We start from the raw sequence: 15615 nt of genomic DNA, 5'->3' as shown, positions 1-15615 counted from the left end.
GCTGTCCCCCTCCCCAAGAGCTGGAGTCTCACCAGGGAGATTATGTTCTCCCTGTCTCCCTCCCAGGGGCAGCCAGCAGTCAATAATTGTTCTATACGCCCCCCAACCAAAACAGGCTAAGGCTAGACTTTCCTAAGACCATACCTTTACTTTAGCTCTTTCCTCTTCCCTGTCCTCTTGTCTTTGCTCCCTTCTAAGCTTCTCCTGAGAGCACTCCCTCAATAAATCACCTATGTTCAAATACTGTCTCAGGGTCTGCTTCTAGGCACCCCTACTTAAGACAACATGTGAATCTTCATTAAGTGGTACACTTTAAAAAAGTACTTTAGAATAAAATTTTTTGTTAAGCAAAACCACAAATGAGTACAGTGCAATCTTGGAGTAACTTCACAACGTGCTTCGATGTCTTACGTTTGGATATATTACTCAGTTTATTTTTCTGGTCCTCTATTCTGGGCACGGATTTTATAAAGGCATTCTTTTCTTCCTTACCTCCCACAATGAATATTCCTTTGTTTTGGCAGAAATGAAATGTGCACCAGCCCTCACCTTGCACCCTTGGGAACAGTAATTTGATGGCAGTTTTCAGATCTTATTCCTACTATAATCTCAACCAAAATGATTAACAGCACGTGATTTATTTTAACAGTGACTATTAGCTAGGCAAAATACAAACATATAAAGTAAATGCCTTCCTTGGGTAGAATTCCCTTTTAAAGGAGCACTGTCTGGAAGTCAACCCATCTGGGATTATTTGGGACTGGAATCTAAGTCTGTGGTTTGGTGGCTACTTGACTCCCCATTAATATTCCCATGGAAGAGCAGGCAGGCAAGGAAAAGTGATTAACTCAAACACAGCCCTTTCCTTTCCTTCTATGTGCTGAAAAGACATACTTCTGAAATGCATGGTCAGTGCGAGACGCCCCTATTCCTATTCACTGCCCTCTGTGAGGGCATGCAGCAGCTTAAAAATAGTCCAAAACATAGAAAATTATTTATGAACAAATGTCCATCAAAATTCCATAATAAAAATAATAAATTAAACCTAGCTATCAAAAGAGGAATGATTAAAGTATATTAATATTATGGTATTTCATTCAATCATTTAAACATGGTATACAGGGAAATATTTATGTTAAAATGTTAAGTGGAAAAGACTATAAAAATTGGTTTATAGCGAGATTACATCTATGAAGTAAAATATGAAGAAAATCGCTGAAGGCCATAAACCAATTTACTATCATTAATAACATTGAAGAGATGGATTTCTGGGTGATAAAAATAATCTTTCCAATTTTCTTCCATTCTCCACATTTTTACAGTATACATATAGGGCATTTATAATTAGAAAAAATACTCATAAGGTTTCAAGGTATCTGTCCCCCCATGCCACCCACAAACGATACAGCTGACCTAGAAAACTGAAACTATCAAAGTAGCTGTCACTGTCATTCAAGATGGACATTAACCAAAGTTGGAAAAAGTCCAGAAAAGTATAATACAATCAAGTAGATAGAGAAGCCTTCATATTATAAAGATAGTCCCAAAAGCACAAAACTTGGCAGTTTGTGAAAGACAAATATCCAAAGAGTGGTTCTAAATTGAAGGCAATTTTGTCCCCCAGGGGACATGTGACAATATCTAGAGACAGTGTTACTGGCATCCAGGGGGTAAAGGCCAGGGAGGCTCTAAACATCCTACAATACACAGGACAGTTCCTTACAACGCCCAGATTTATCTGGCTCAAAATGTCAATGCTGCCAAGGTTGAGAAATCTTGCTCTACAACAATGAAGCAGAAATTGATAAGAATCAAGAAAAGTGTATGGGCTGGCCCCGTGGCCGAGTGGTTAAGTTCGCGCGCTCCGCTGCAGGCGGCCCAGTGTTTCGTTGGTTTGAATCCTGGGCGCGGACATGGCACTGCTAATCAAGCCATGCTGAGGCAGGGTCCCACATGTCACAACTAGAAGGACCCACAACGAAGAACATACAACTATGTACCGGGGGGCTTTGGGGAGAAAAAGGAAAAAACAAACAAAAAAAATAAGAAAAGTGTAGAAATGATTGACTTGAATTTATTCACCCAATCACAGAGTTAAAGTAACAAAGGGGCACTCCCTGAAACCTAAAGGCAATTTTATCAAAAAGAAAGCAGGACTTTGAGCAGTGCTTAGGGAACTTAGGGAACTCATCAGCTCAAGAAGTGGAACAGAATGAAAATGTAAACATGTTCAAGAAGGAATGAGATAAAATCAGAGAGGATAAATCCACGATGGTATTTAGAAGTAATCCTTAAGTAAAGAAGCATTTGACAGTCCACCTCCCTAGGCTTTCAGGAAAATATCCTTCAGAGCCATTACAGAGACAGATGTTTGAGTTAGGCCACTGGTCAGACCAGAGCAGCACACTTCTTATATCCTAAACGGTCAATTCCTGCCCATGTGCGCAAAGAACGTCCCAAACTATTTCTTAAAATGAAATCATGAATACTATAAATGTGTTTCTTGAGCTAATAACCACTGCTTGGGGTAAACAATACTAACCCTCTGCACACTGAGACCATTTGAGTCCAATGCCTATGCTTTAAAATTCAGAATTCACTCCTCTCTACAAAACAATTCAATCTATCACTGCTTCAATGTGGTGGAAACAAAACTTCCCTTCAAGCCTGTTCACCTTGCATATCTTTCATCTCTAACACATTTTAGTAGTCTAGTGACTAAAGCCATAAATATCTAGAGACTGAGTAAACAAAAAATAATCAGAAGAAAAAGAACATACCCTACATATTTTGCTGCTTTTCCTCACTCCCAACAAATCTTTGTCTTTAAAAAAGAACAGATACCAGAAGTTGGAGTAGATAACCTTTTCTGTACTTTCTAAGAGAAGACTACCTTCATCTCAGTCATTTTAAAGCTTGTTTTTAAAAATTAAGACATCATGTGACTCATGAGTCCCCATGACCAGATGAGGAGTCTGGAGCTCAACTTTTTTCCAAAGCCCTCAAAAAGCATTAAAGAAAAAAGAAGAAAATACAAATTTACCTAGGTAGGTTCCCACCACTCAAACAAGTATTTCTATGTCAACCACAGTTATCCCTGTTGCCAGGAAGCAGGCTTACTTACCCTCTTTAATATACAGACTTGTTAACAAATTATTTGGGAATTTCAAACTCCCCAAGTAGAAATCATCTTGCATGGGAAGGCCAGGTTGGGAAGTAAGTTTAAATCAGGGTTCTGAGACCTTTTTTGTAAGGTACCAGATAGCAAATATTTTAGGCTTTGTGGGCCATGTGGTCTCCGTTGCAACTACTCAAATCTGCCATTGTAGCATGAAAGCCACCACAGACAGTACATAAACAACTGAGCATGGCTCTGTTCCAATAAAACTTTATTATATTGAAATTTGAATTTCATATAATTTTCATGTCATGAAATATTATTCTTCATTTTTCAATCACACAAAAATGTAAAAACTATTCTTAGCTCGCAGGCCACAGAGACACAGGTGGCAGGCTAGATTCGGCTCATAGGCCATAGCTTGTCAATCTCTGGTCTCAACTACAAGAAACCTTTCTTTTAATGAAAGAAAGAATATTGAAAACTGGAAGCATACAATTGAATTATCACTGTCCTAACACCACCCCTCCCCTTCCCAATCTCTCAGCCCACTTACTGGCTGATACAGAACTCACTGGAAAGTTTCAACCTGCGTGGACTATTCTGTGATGTTATCTTGACAGATTTTAAGGGTTCTAGCCCTTTCTAAATTAAAGTCTGTTTTATGCCTTTTAAGAAAAAAGGCCCCAGTTCCAACAACTTTTTAAAAATTAGCAGTACATTTTCTTTTTAATTTATGTACATATATTCAACAAGTTCAACTACCCAGATAAATAAGTAGGCTTGGCATCTTAAGAATAAAAAGAGAGATATGTATAAAACATAAATCCCTTTAAGATAAAATATCATTTGCAAATAAGACTTTAGAACAAAGTAAATCAACAAGAATAGATTTTACTATGAAATACACAATTCTTCAGATAGAAACTCAAATCATTTTAAAAAATTATTTCCATTATGTCTTAAATGCTGTTGTGAGTTGCTTCCACATTGAAATTTTTACTCACATGTACCCCTAATACATTTACAATAACAACTACCTGATTTAAAGTGATAATCAGAATTTATTAGGAGGAAAAAGAACCCTTAGCCTAGGTTTTAGCAACAATAACAGGCATGTAAGCCTCACATATAAGGTCAAACAAACAGAAACAATCCCCAACTTACTGAGCAAGTTCAAATCCACTGCACACCAACTGTTAATACTGTGCTAATAAGAGGGAAGGCACTGCACTAGCCACCAGAACGGAGAAACCAAGTCCTCTGGCTCCCTCAGAGCCAGGGTCACAGGACCAGGTGCACTAGACACATTGTCATTATGGCTTGGGTGATCACAGCCTAAAACTAGTAACCAATGATGTGTGAGAAACCAATCAGAGGGAGGTTTCGGAGTTAATCCCCAAATCAATCAAGGTGGTGTGGGTGTGAAGTGGAGGAGGGTTGCTGTTAAAGGCTCACCTCTGGTCAGAGCAATGCCCATGGAAAAGGAGAAATCAGACATGGAAGTTAACATACAGGGAAAGAGTCAGTACTGATACAAAAAGTGAGGGAAAATGAAATGGCCACAAATTTTCCTCAGGAGAAATGAAAGGGGCTGGGCCATAGATGACAACACAGGTTAAACCCTGTGTATCTGGCTTCCCTAGCAGAGGTTCTCAATCCCCATTACACATTGGAATCATCTAGGGAGCTTGTAAAAATCCCCATGCCCAAACTACACCCATTACCAATTAAGTCAGAATCTCTCTTTTCAAAGAACCAGCTTTTGGATTGTTTTTCTCTATTGTTTTTGTTTTCAATTACATTAATTTCTCTTTTCTTTATTATTTCCTTCCTCCAGCTTGCTCTGGGTTTATTTTCCTCTTTTTTTTCTGTTTTCTTGAGGTGGAAGCTCAAATTATTCATTTGAGACTTTCCACCTATTTCTCATATAAGCATTTAGTGCTATAAATTTCCCACTCAGCACTGATTTAGCTACATCCTACAAGTTTTGATATGCTGTATTTTCATTTTCATTCAGGTCAATGTATTTTTCAAATTTCCCTTAAGACTTCCTCCTTGACCCACGGATTAATGAGAAGTGTGTGTGTTTAGTTTCCATGTGTTTGGAGACTTTCCTGTAATCTTTCTGTTTTTGATTTCTAGTTTGACTTCATTATAGTCAGAGAATATACTCTGTATGATTTCAATCCTTGTATATTTGTCGAAGTTTGTTTTATGACCTGGGATAGAGTCCATCTTGGTGAATATTACATATGTACTTAAAAGGTAAGTATATTACGCTGTTGTTGAGTAGAGCATTGTATGTCAATTAGATCTGGAAGATTGGTGGGGTTATTCTATATCCCTGCTGATTTTCTGTCTACTGGTTCTATCAGTTACTGAAAGAGGGGCACTGAAGTTCCCAACTATAATTGTGGATCTGTCTATTTCTCAATTCAGTTATGCTGAATTTTGCCTCACGTGCTTTGAAGCTCTGTTATTTGGTGCATATTCATTTAAGATTGCTGTGTCTTCTGGGTAGAATAACCCTTTGAATCATTATGTAGTGTTCCTCTTTGTCCCTGGTAATTTTCTTTGTTCTGATGTCTAATTTATCTGATATTAGTATAGCCACTCCAGCTTTCTCCTAGTTGGCAGGTATGGTATATCTTTTTCCATTCATTACTTTTAAATTACCTAGATCATTACATTTAATTGGAATAGAGTGAAATGTGCCTATTCCATCTTGTCTGGAGCAGAAAGATTGCACTCTGTACTATTTTTGAAACTTCTCTCTAAATTTAGACTATCTCAAAATCTCTTATTTCAAAATTTAAAAAATTATCTTAAAATAAAAAAATTAACTGTTAAGAAAGTAAGTATATAATAAAAAGAGAATTTTATTCATGTTCCTAACATATCTGGAGAATATTAAATTGAGACAGGAAAAGAATCAACCTATGGAGACTTGTGAGATTTTCACTTACTGCACTCTCCCAGAGCAAGCAAGCAAACAGGCTAAGAAATAGGTAAAACTCCCAGCCTGGGGGTAATTGGGAGGCTGACCCCCTATCTGTGGGCCATAAGGAGGAAAGTTAATTAGTAACAAGGGTGCATCTATTTTCCTTAAAAGATAAATATTCACCACACCTAGTGCTCCTGGTTTTCTGGGGGGGGGGGGGGGGGCGGTGGGCAGCTGTTTTTCCAGTACTTGCATTTTTTAGTTTCCTTGTCTGGATTTTAGTTATTTTACTACCTATTAGCATTTAAAAAAGGTTAACAGAGAATATTTAAAATGTTTAACTTGAGAAGGAATAAAACTCTAATTAATTAGTTACACCACTTGTTAGTTCTGTAAAAGAAATGATGAGTGAGAAAGTTGGAAAGTACTGACTAAAATGTGACTTTCTGAGAATTAGTTGAGTTCAGTCATTTATGCTGTTCATGCTTCACTACGCCAGGAAGCCAGATTTGGATACAGATAAGTAGTCATTTGAGACAAAACAGCAAAAGGTTACCCCTGAATTGTCTGAAATGCTAACGGAAGGGATCACTAAAAGATCTAAGATGAGGACTAGAGAGCATAGATGGAACTACACAGATATAAACTCATTAGTTTATAATTATCTTCTCTTGGCCCCAGAAAACCAAACATTCATGTAAACTAAAAGTATCCATATAGGAATATGAATCACAGAGAAAAGGAAAAAGATTTTTCTTCTCTATCCATTTCTCCTATCATCTCAGTGCTATTTTAATTACTTCAAGTGAGAGTGTTTTACAAAAATAGACAAATAAAAAGTAAAACTCAAAAACTGAAATAAAGATTCATTGTTGCTTTGTGTGGAAAGTGATTACCTTGTCAAAAATACATGTGAGCCCAGACCACAGTTGATGGTCATAGTGATGAAACTTTCCTGGACACTAAGTCTCAATATTCTCTTATCTGAGAATGTGCGATTTAATTTCATCCTTCAAGATCAAAGGCACATAAATTAACGTGGCCCATTGATTCGATGAATCTAGGGAAAGCTGCCAGGTGAGGCAGGTCCACAGAATAACTCATTAGTTTATAATGCTTAAAACAACTTTGGGCAAACTGTTGAGAATTCAACAGAGATTAAAACACCCAAAGACACTCATAAATATATCTTTCAACATAGTTGACCAGAAAACATCCAACTTCTACTTGACCACTCCAGCAACAGGAAGCTCACTATCTAACAAGGCAATCCATTCCAAATTTTTAGACAGCCCTAAATGAAGAAATAATTTTCTAAGAACAGAAAAAATCTGCCTTTTAACTTCCTAATTCTGCCTTTATACTAGATTTGCACCTTTTAACAGGTTCAGATCTCTCCCTACCTTTATCCCCAAACTCTCTTGACCCTACATCATTTTTCTCTATTTAATACCTAATTTTTTTCTTTCCCCTCTCTTGCAAATTCCTCAGAAAGTAGTCTATGGTCTGTCCTCCCTTCCTTGCCCTCAGTCACTCCTCAATTGGCAAAGTCACCAGTGTGTGCATATTTCCCAACCGTCATCTCTAAGTTCCTGTATACTGTATTTGACATGCGGATCACACCCTCCCCCCTTCCCACCGCTCCTCTTGAAACGACTGCCTTGGTTTCCAAAGGCGTTTCCCAGGTTCCCTGTGTTACTCCCTAATATCCTTTTCTTCCTCTAACCATCTTGTAAGTGATGGTGTTTCCCCAAAGTGCCCTATTACACGACACACATGCTTATGGCGGAGAGGAAAGGAAAGGCAAAGGAAAAGAAAGAGGGAGGGAAGCAGGGAGGGAAAGAAAAGGAAGGAAATAAAAAGAAAAAAATCCAAAACCCCCTGCAAACCAGATACATCAACCTGGAAGATGATCAGCACCAAGGCCACTATCCTCTCTGCTTCACTGGCTCTTCCTTCCTTCTAGTGGTCTCAGTTGGCACCCTCCTCTATGCAGTCATAAAATCCAGAAAAACCTCTTAACTCTTTCCTTTTTCTCAACATCCAGTCATCAAATCCCGCCAAGTTAACCTTTGAAATAATCTAAATCAATATTTCTATCCCATTTTAGCCTTCATGTTCCTAGTTTGTGACCTAACCATCTCCTGAAGTGGAGACTACAACAGCAAGCAGCTTCCTAACCTGTCCTAGGACTCCTGATCATGTTGCCCTCAGATTCATCCTCCACCCAACTGCCAGACTTATCTGAAACACAAATTGGACCATGCCCCCTCATTGCTGAGAGACTTCAATGGCTTCCCTTTATTAGGGTCCTCCTCAAGGCCAACAAGTTCCTCCACAATCGAGCTGCACCTACTCCTGCAGCTTTATCCCTCACCACACTCTGCCCTGGTCTTATGCTCTAAGAATCCTGAAACTCTGTAGTTCCCACTTCATGCTGCTTCTCACCCCTATGCTTTATAGAATCACACCATCCCTCTTGCCTGGAAGGCCCTCTTCTCACATCCTCACTTTGAAAACATATAAACTCATCTTTATAAGGCTTAGCAAATATGTCACCTCTTCTAGAAAGCCTCCCTCACCTGACTCATCCACACCTTGAAAATCCCAACCGCAGCAGGCTCTCAGAGTGGCCTGTGTACAGCACCACCACTAATAAACTATCTCGTAACTACTGATATATATTTAAAAATCTCCAACTAGAATATGAGTTCCTACCAGGTATGGGCTAGATTTTTAAAAAATTCATAATGGATGTTATTCTTCATTTCTCTGAAAATCTGAGACTTTAAAGTCATTCTAAAATGATTCTCATTGGGAATGAATTTATTTGCTGGTTGCTAATTTGGACAACTGTCCTTACTTTGAAATTTTAGTTTTCACGCTAACCTTGGAGAAAGTTCATTTCCCTCTTTCATTCACCCTCTCCATTGAGAGTTGCTTCCTCCCAGGATTCTCAGTCCCATCCCAACAATACGGAGAAAAATACAGATTTAGACAGTAAGCCAATAAGACACTTGTCTCTGCACCTGAGTCTCTCTCCACTCTCCTGCCTGCCACTCTGAATAGAAGTAACATCTTTTTCTGTCTCTGTTCATGAGTAATCCTTGACTTCACTCGTCAGGGATCATTTCCGCCATTCACTGAGTGTTTTGATCCCCATTATCTACAAATATACAATTCCCAGCCATCTCTACTGTTTTCTGGATCTAGAGTCCAGCATGTCAGTAACTAGAGGCCCTACCAATCTCCACTTATTGTTTCATGTTTCTGGTCCAAAGATTTATCTTTTCTTGATCACAGATATGTCTTTCTAATTTTTTATTTTATCTATTATCACTTCATTTAGAAAAAGAGATATGAGCTTAAAGTATGAAATCAGAGTCATCTTGACCAGAAGCCCTTAGGTTTAAGTTTCACAAGTACTACATAATTTCTTAGATCAGGGATCAGCAAACTACGGCCCTAGGCCAAATCTAGCTCACTGCTTGTTTTTGGTGTAGCCGTGAGCTAAGAATAGCTTTTACATTTTTAAATGGTTGAAAAAAATCAAATGAAGAAGAAGAAGAGTTTGTGACATGTAAAAATTATGTAAAATTCTTATTTCAATGTCCACAAATAAACTTCTACTGGAATACAGCCATGCCCATTCATTTACACTGTTCTGGTTATCAATTGCTGTGTAACAAACCACTGCAAAACATAGTGGCATAAAGCAACCACCACCAGTTTATCATCTCACAAATACTGTGGGTCAGGAATTCAGATAAGACACAGCAGGAATGGCTTTCTTCTACTGCAAGATGTCTGGGACCTCAGCTGGGAAGACTCAAACAGCTGGAATCATCTGGAGGCTTCTTCACTCATCTGGCACCTTTGACAGAAATGACTGGGCTTAGCAGAGACCATCTCTGGAGCACCCACATGAAGCCTCTTTAGCACAGGGGGCCCTCAGGGTAGTCAGACTTCTAACACAGCACCTCAGAGGTCCCAGCATGAATGTCCTAATGAACAAGGCAGAGGCTGCACTGCCTTTTATGGCTTAGCTTCAGGAGTCACATACCGTATTTTACGGGTTGAAGAAATCACAAGCTCACCTAGATTTAAGTGTAAAGAGACAGAGGCCCCGCCTCCTGAGGAGAGCAGTGTCAAAGAATCTGCGACTATGTTTTAAACTTCCATTTATGGTCTTCACATCATTTAGTAGCAAGGACAAAGAATTAATGACTGACTTAAAATGTGAGGCACACTCAGGTATCAGAGCATCCAAGTTTTAAAAAAAATTCAGCTTCACAAAAGAACTGTCATCAAGGCCCTGACTTGTGAACAATTTTAATATTTTCCTAGTTGTTTCTGATCAGTCTTTAACTTTAAATATACAGAACACATGAGTTTTTAAATGTTACAGGAGTAACTGAAGCCTTTAAGAAATCTGTATTTATGTTATAGGTAGCAAAAATGCCCCCAATTCTTCACCCTTTTCTTTATCTATGCCCTTTCAAAGTGACTTTGAAGCTTGTTTCCACTCCTTGAATCTGAACTGGCTTTGTGACTTGCTTAGAGAAACAGAACGCAACAGGGCTGATGGTGTGCCAGTTCTGAGTCTAGGCCTCAAGAGGCCTTGCTGCTTCTATTCAGTCTTAGAAACCTGCCCAGCTACCATAAAAACAAGCCTGGGCCAGCCTGCTGCAGGGTAGCAGATGTATAGCCTAATGCTCCTACCCCGTACCACTGCCTCAGCTGACAGCCAGACAACCTCAGAAGCAGAGCTCCCTGCTGACCTGTAGTTGACCACAGGCATAAGGGAGACCAGCTAAGAACAGCAGAACCATTCAGCTGAACCCAGCCCAAATGGCTCACAGAATAATGAACTGAATAAATAATTACTATTTTGAGCCACTAACTTTCGAAGCGGCTAAGTATACAGGAATAGTTAACTGATGGAATTTAGAAGGTAGTTTTTAATGATTAACCACAGAATGGAAATTTCATCACATACCTCAGTCCTAGTACACTGAATCACTTTCAACATCGAATAATTTTCCAAAGCAGGCACTGCTGCTGGGCTCCACTAAGAAAGGCATTCTAGCTAATACCAAGGTCACAGAGGGGTCAAATACCTCGCCTAAAAGAAGAAATCTGTAATAGTAGACATACAAATAGCAAATGTCACTCTATCTGCAAGTTTCTCAACCTACTTGATGCCAAGGCAGCCATAAGGTACCTCCTCAGGCCAGAGGTGAGTGGCACCTGCAATCAGCAGTTAATTAGAATGTCACATTAACACATCCTACACCCCTAACATCTCACCTGAAGAGAACTTAGCATTGCTATTAGAATCCTTATTCTTTTTAGTTATAATCCCCATCCTCTTTATCTGCACGGTTACCCTTCAGTGCACGCCAGTAAAGGCAGAGCAGATACCAACTCAAAAGATTAATTATACACATGTAAGTACGAAGTCATTAAAAAATATGCGAGAATTTACACATCCAATTATAGGCTGACTTGCAAGAGACCCTCTGAGGTAGCAAATGTTTGTTCCAACAATGCAATTTCTCAAAATACTTAGGACATTTTTTGCTTGGATTTGCCTTCTGTTCCCTTTGGCATAACATGTTTCTTTAAATAAGGTCAATGGAAGCAAATTTTTTCTCTGAGAGGGAATTTAATTTTGGAAACAATCAAATGTTATTCAAAGTCCATTCAAGTGAAGACACAATTGAGGTGTGTAAAACTAGTTTTAGTCAGTAACAAGCTGGGACAGTAAATTGCAAAGCTGACTGATAATTCCAATTCCACTGTCATTAGCTGTCAGGTTAAAACTCTAAAAGCACAAAAACCTTTAATGGCTTCCTACAGCTCACAGCACAAATTTCAAACTCCTAGGCCTAGTATCCAAGGCACTCTACAATGTGGCCACAGCTCATCTTTCTAGTTTTATTTTCCTTGCATAGTCTTTTCTCTAGGAAGCTGAGCCCCTCATTCCTCCCCACTCACATGTCCTGGTGCTTTCTCGCGTGCATGCATCTGTTCACACTCCTCCCATGGACCACCTGCTATGTCCATGTCATCTGTCCCTGTACCTGATACAGTGCCCAACACTGTACCTACCTCAAATAAATACCCAAGGAATGAATGAAGTGAATAATCAATTCCTCAGGTGGCTTATAAAATGGCTCTGAACGGGGGCCGGCCCCATGGCCAAGTGGTTAAGTTCCCATGCTCCGCTTCGGTGGCCCAGGGTTTCACTGGTTCGGATCCTGGGCACGGACCTAGCACTGCTCATCAAGCCATGCTGAGGCAGCATCCCACATGCCACAACTAAAAATATACAACTATGCACCGGGGGGCTTTAGGGAGAAAAAGGAAAAATAAAATCTTAAAAAAAAAAGGGTTGAGGTTTAATAAAAATTGATCGTTTAAAAAAAAACGGCTCTGAAGGTAATTCCAAAAAGGAGAGCTCCAAAAACATTCTGAGTAAGGTAGTAAGTAGCTGGCCTGCAACATGCATTTTGAGGATGAAGTTATGAAATGGTGGAATAGCAACTGTTTGTAGTCATGCCTAATGACTGCGTAAGAAGGCCTAGTGAATCAGGTACCGGGACAGAAATGAATTAAAAATTCGAGGCTACTCCAGTCTACTAAGACATGGATCACAATACCATTGTATTTAAGAGAACGGCGTTTTAGATTTCTTTGGGATTCTCTCTCAAGAATATCCAAGTTAAAAACAAACACTACTTTTGGATATATACCTAGAATTGAGATTGCTGGATCATATGGTTGTTCTATTTTTAATTTTGTGAGAATCTCCACATTGTTTTCCATAGTGGCTGCACCATCTTATATTCCCAGCAACAGTCTACAAGAGTTCTGATTTCTCCACATCCTTACCAACACTTGCTATCTTTTCTTTTAATATATATAATAGCCATCCTAACAAATGCGAGGTAATATCTCATTGTGGTTTTGATTTGCATTTCCCTGATTATTAGTGATGTTGAGCACCTTTTCATATAACTGTTGGCCATATACATCGAAAAGAATTGAAGTCAGGACCGCGGAGAGATATCTGCACTCCCATGTTCATTGCAGCATTATCCACAACAGTCAAGATATGGAAACAACCCAAATGTCCACTGACAGAGGAACAGTTAAAGAAAATGTGGTATATACATACAATGGAATATTAGTCAGTCTCAGAAAAGAAGGGATCCTGTCATTTTCGACAACATAGATGAACCTGGAGCACGTTATACTAAGTAAAATAAGCCAGTCACAGAAGGACAAATACTGCATGATTCCACTTAGATGAGGTACCTAAAACAGTCAAACTCAGTGAAGCAGAGAATAGAATGGTGGTTGCCAGGGGCTGCGAGGAGGGGGAAATGGGGAATTGTTCAATGAGTATAAAGTTTCAGTTATGCAAGAGGAGTAAGTTCTAGGGATCTGCTGTGCAACATAGTGCCTATTAACAATACTGTATTGTGCACTTAAAAATTTAAGAGGGTAGACCTCATGCTAAGTGTTCTTACTACACACACACAAGAGGCACAAGGAAACTTTTGGAGGTGATGGATATGTCTATTACCTTGACTGTGATGATGGTTTCACAGGTATATGCATATGTCCAAACTCATCAAATTGTGTACAGTGAATGTGGAGTTTCTGTATATCCATTATACCTCAATAGGGCTGCTACAGAAAACACCAGTTCGATAAGTGATGGACATGTCACAAATTATTATAAAGAATAAGACTCTAAGAATTTATGAGATCCTTCCCCTTCTGAAGTTAAGCCCAATACAATAGTAAACTGAGAATATTTTCAAAGTGTGTGGCAAAATTAGTTATTATTAGGTTAAACCACATGAAATTGCCATTGTTGTAGATCAAAATGTTTGAATATCAGCAACGGTTCAATTGAATACTGCAGGATTTTGCTCATGAACAAAAGTAAGTAAAAAAAGAAAAGACTCTTTCCTTTGCTTCTCTCCCTTTGTCTCCAAAGCTCTCGCACACTCTGGAGAACCTTAATTCCTATGAACCTTTGAGGACTTACAATAAACAAAGAAATACAGGAAGCCTTGCCTATACATATATTATTTCCTAGTTCAAAACACCTAGTTTCCTTTAGGAGTTGTATTCCACTTACCAGACTCAAGGTAATTGGCCTGTGAGTCCCCAGTGGGGTATTAGGTCTCTTCACCTACATCTCAAATTTCTGGGTCAGATCTGAGCACCCTCTTCCCATGTTCCATTTACACACTGCAAATAGGCCATCACATCCAGGATTCCTGAATGTTGTTTAATTCAAGAGGAGGTTGCTGACAAAAAGCCATCTGATTATTACTGTCAGCGTGGGCTTGGTGGGTGGGTGGGGGGGGGGCGGGGCTTGATTTTATTCTTATTTCTTCCTTTTTTCCCGCCCCAGAGTTGCAGCCAGCTGGCTAGACTATCCTCTCCAGGTCTCTTGTCGGTCAGAGCAGGAGAAGCCTCCTAGGCAGGATTCCTAGCCCTGCGTGTGTGGCTGGAGTGGTGAGGCAGCTCCCCTCCATTTTTCTGGGCAGCAGCAGGAAGACCCTGTGAGGAGGCGCAGGTGCTGGGACTAACTGGCACACTCCCAGGCCACAGTCAACACCACGTGCTCCGAACAGAGGCTCAATTTTAATCCTTCTGAGACACCATTTCAGGAATCAGCTAATACACAGACATGTAATCAATGTAATGCTTTTGTGTGCTTGTGTGGGTCTGGAACTGGTGAATTTTCCACATTAAAATTTTTAGAATTTTCTACATAGAAATTTTTAGAATTACCCAAGACAAGTATAAATGCAGTCTTTTTTATGGTAAATGTTATCTCATGAGAAACACTGAATACATAATTTCAGCTTCAATGGTCAGGAGATCCTGTGCTTTCAAGTTTACTGTTAGAAATGCAAAACAAAGACAAGCAAAACTCCGTCATCCCACCTCTGTTCCCTCAGTACAGGATGTTTTCCTTTTTCAAAGGTTTTTTTAAAAAATAAGATCATTCATCCAGTGTGTTTTAAATAACTGATTTTCTCTATTTTCTCAAGAAGATTATTGCACAGTCTAATTAAGTTCTCCCTCAGGAAACATCAGCCTTGACACGTAAAGAAAGACAAAACAATGGTGGCAGATTGTAGAGACAGGAATATTTGATTTTTTCCAACAGAAAAACTATAAAAATTAAAAGTGCCAAGATTATCCTTATACTATTAACATGCAGTGATTTGAAATATCAGCAATTCACAGGAGACTGGTAAAAAGTTCTTTGTTTACTTACTGTTTTTCCCAGGTTCTGAATTCAGAATCCCACACTCCTACTTTGACAGCTGACAGCATTACAAACACCTAAAAACAAGTTCAGAGGGTTCCATTGCAGACAGTATAAGTGATGCTTGTTTTCTGCATGACCTGTCTCAGAAGTAAAGTCAAGAAGGAACTGCGTTTCATTTGTTCACTCTTACACAGGGCCCATCGAAGAACTCAGTAAAGATTCGATGAAGGAACTTGGGCTGGAATT

The 15615-nt window shown here is 39.2% G+C and overlaps 1 protein-coding gene across 15 annotated transcripts in view; it reads right to left on the bottom strand.

Annotated features, from left to right (window-relative positions):
- The window catches only part of JADE3 (jade family PHD finger 3), a 128596-nt gene that overhangs the window by 73864 nt on the left and 39117 nt on the right, over window positions 1-15615 (bottom strand). For 5 of the 15 annotated variants that reach the window (XR_011536289.1, XM_070606447.1, XM_070606446.1 and 2 more), the window contains one exon: window positions 15376-15443. The exons of 9 other annotated variants lie outside the window; for them this stretch is intronic. The gene's annotated coding sequence lies outside the window, so the exon portion shown is untranslated. Of the gene's footprint in view, window positions 1-4285; window positions 4421-15375; window positions 15444-15615 lie in introns of those variants that run through there. One more of the 15 variants, XM_070606449.1, reaches the window with a different exon arrangement.

Source organism: Equus przewalskii, chromosome X (assembly GCF_037783145.1).
Source record: "Equus przewalskii isolate Varuska chromosome X, EquPr2, whole genome shotgun sequence".
Lineage (NCBI taxonomy): Eukaryota > Metazoa > Chordata > Mammalia > Perissodactyla > Equidae > Equus > Equus przewalskii.
This window is presented reverse-complemented; position numbering and strand designations above follow the sequence as displayed.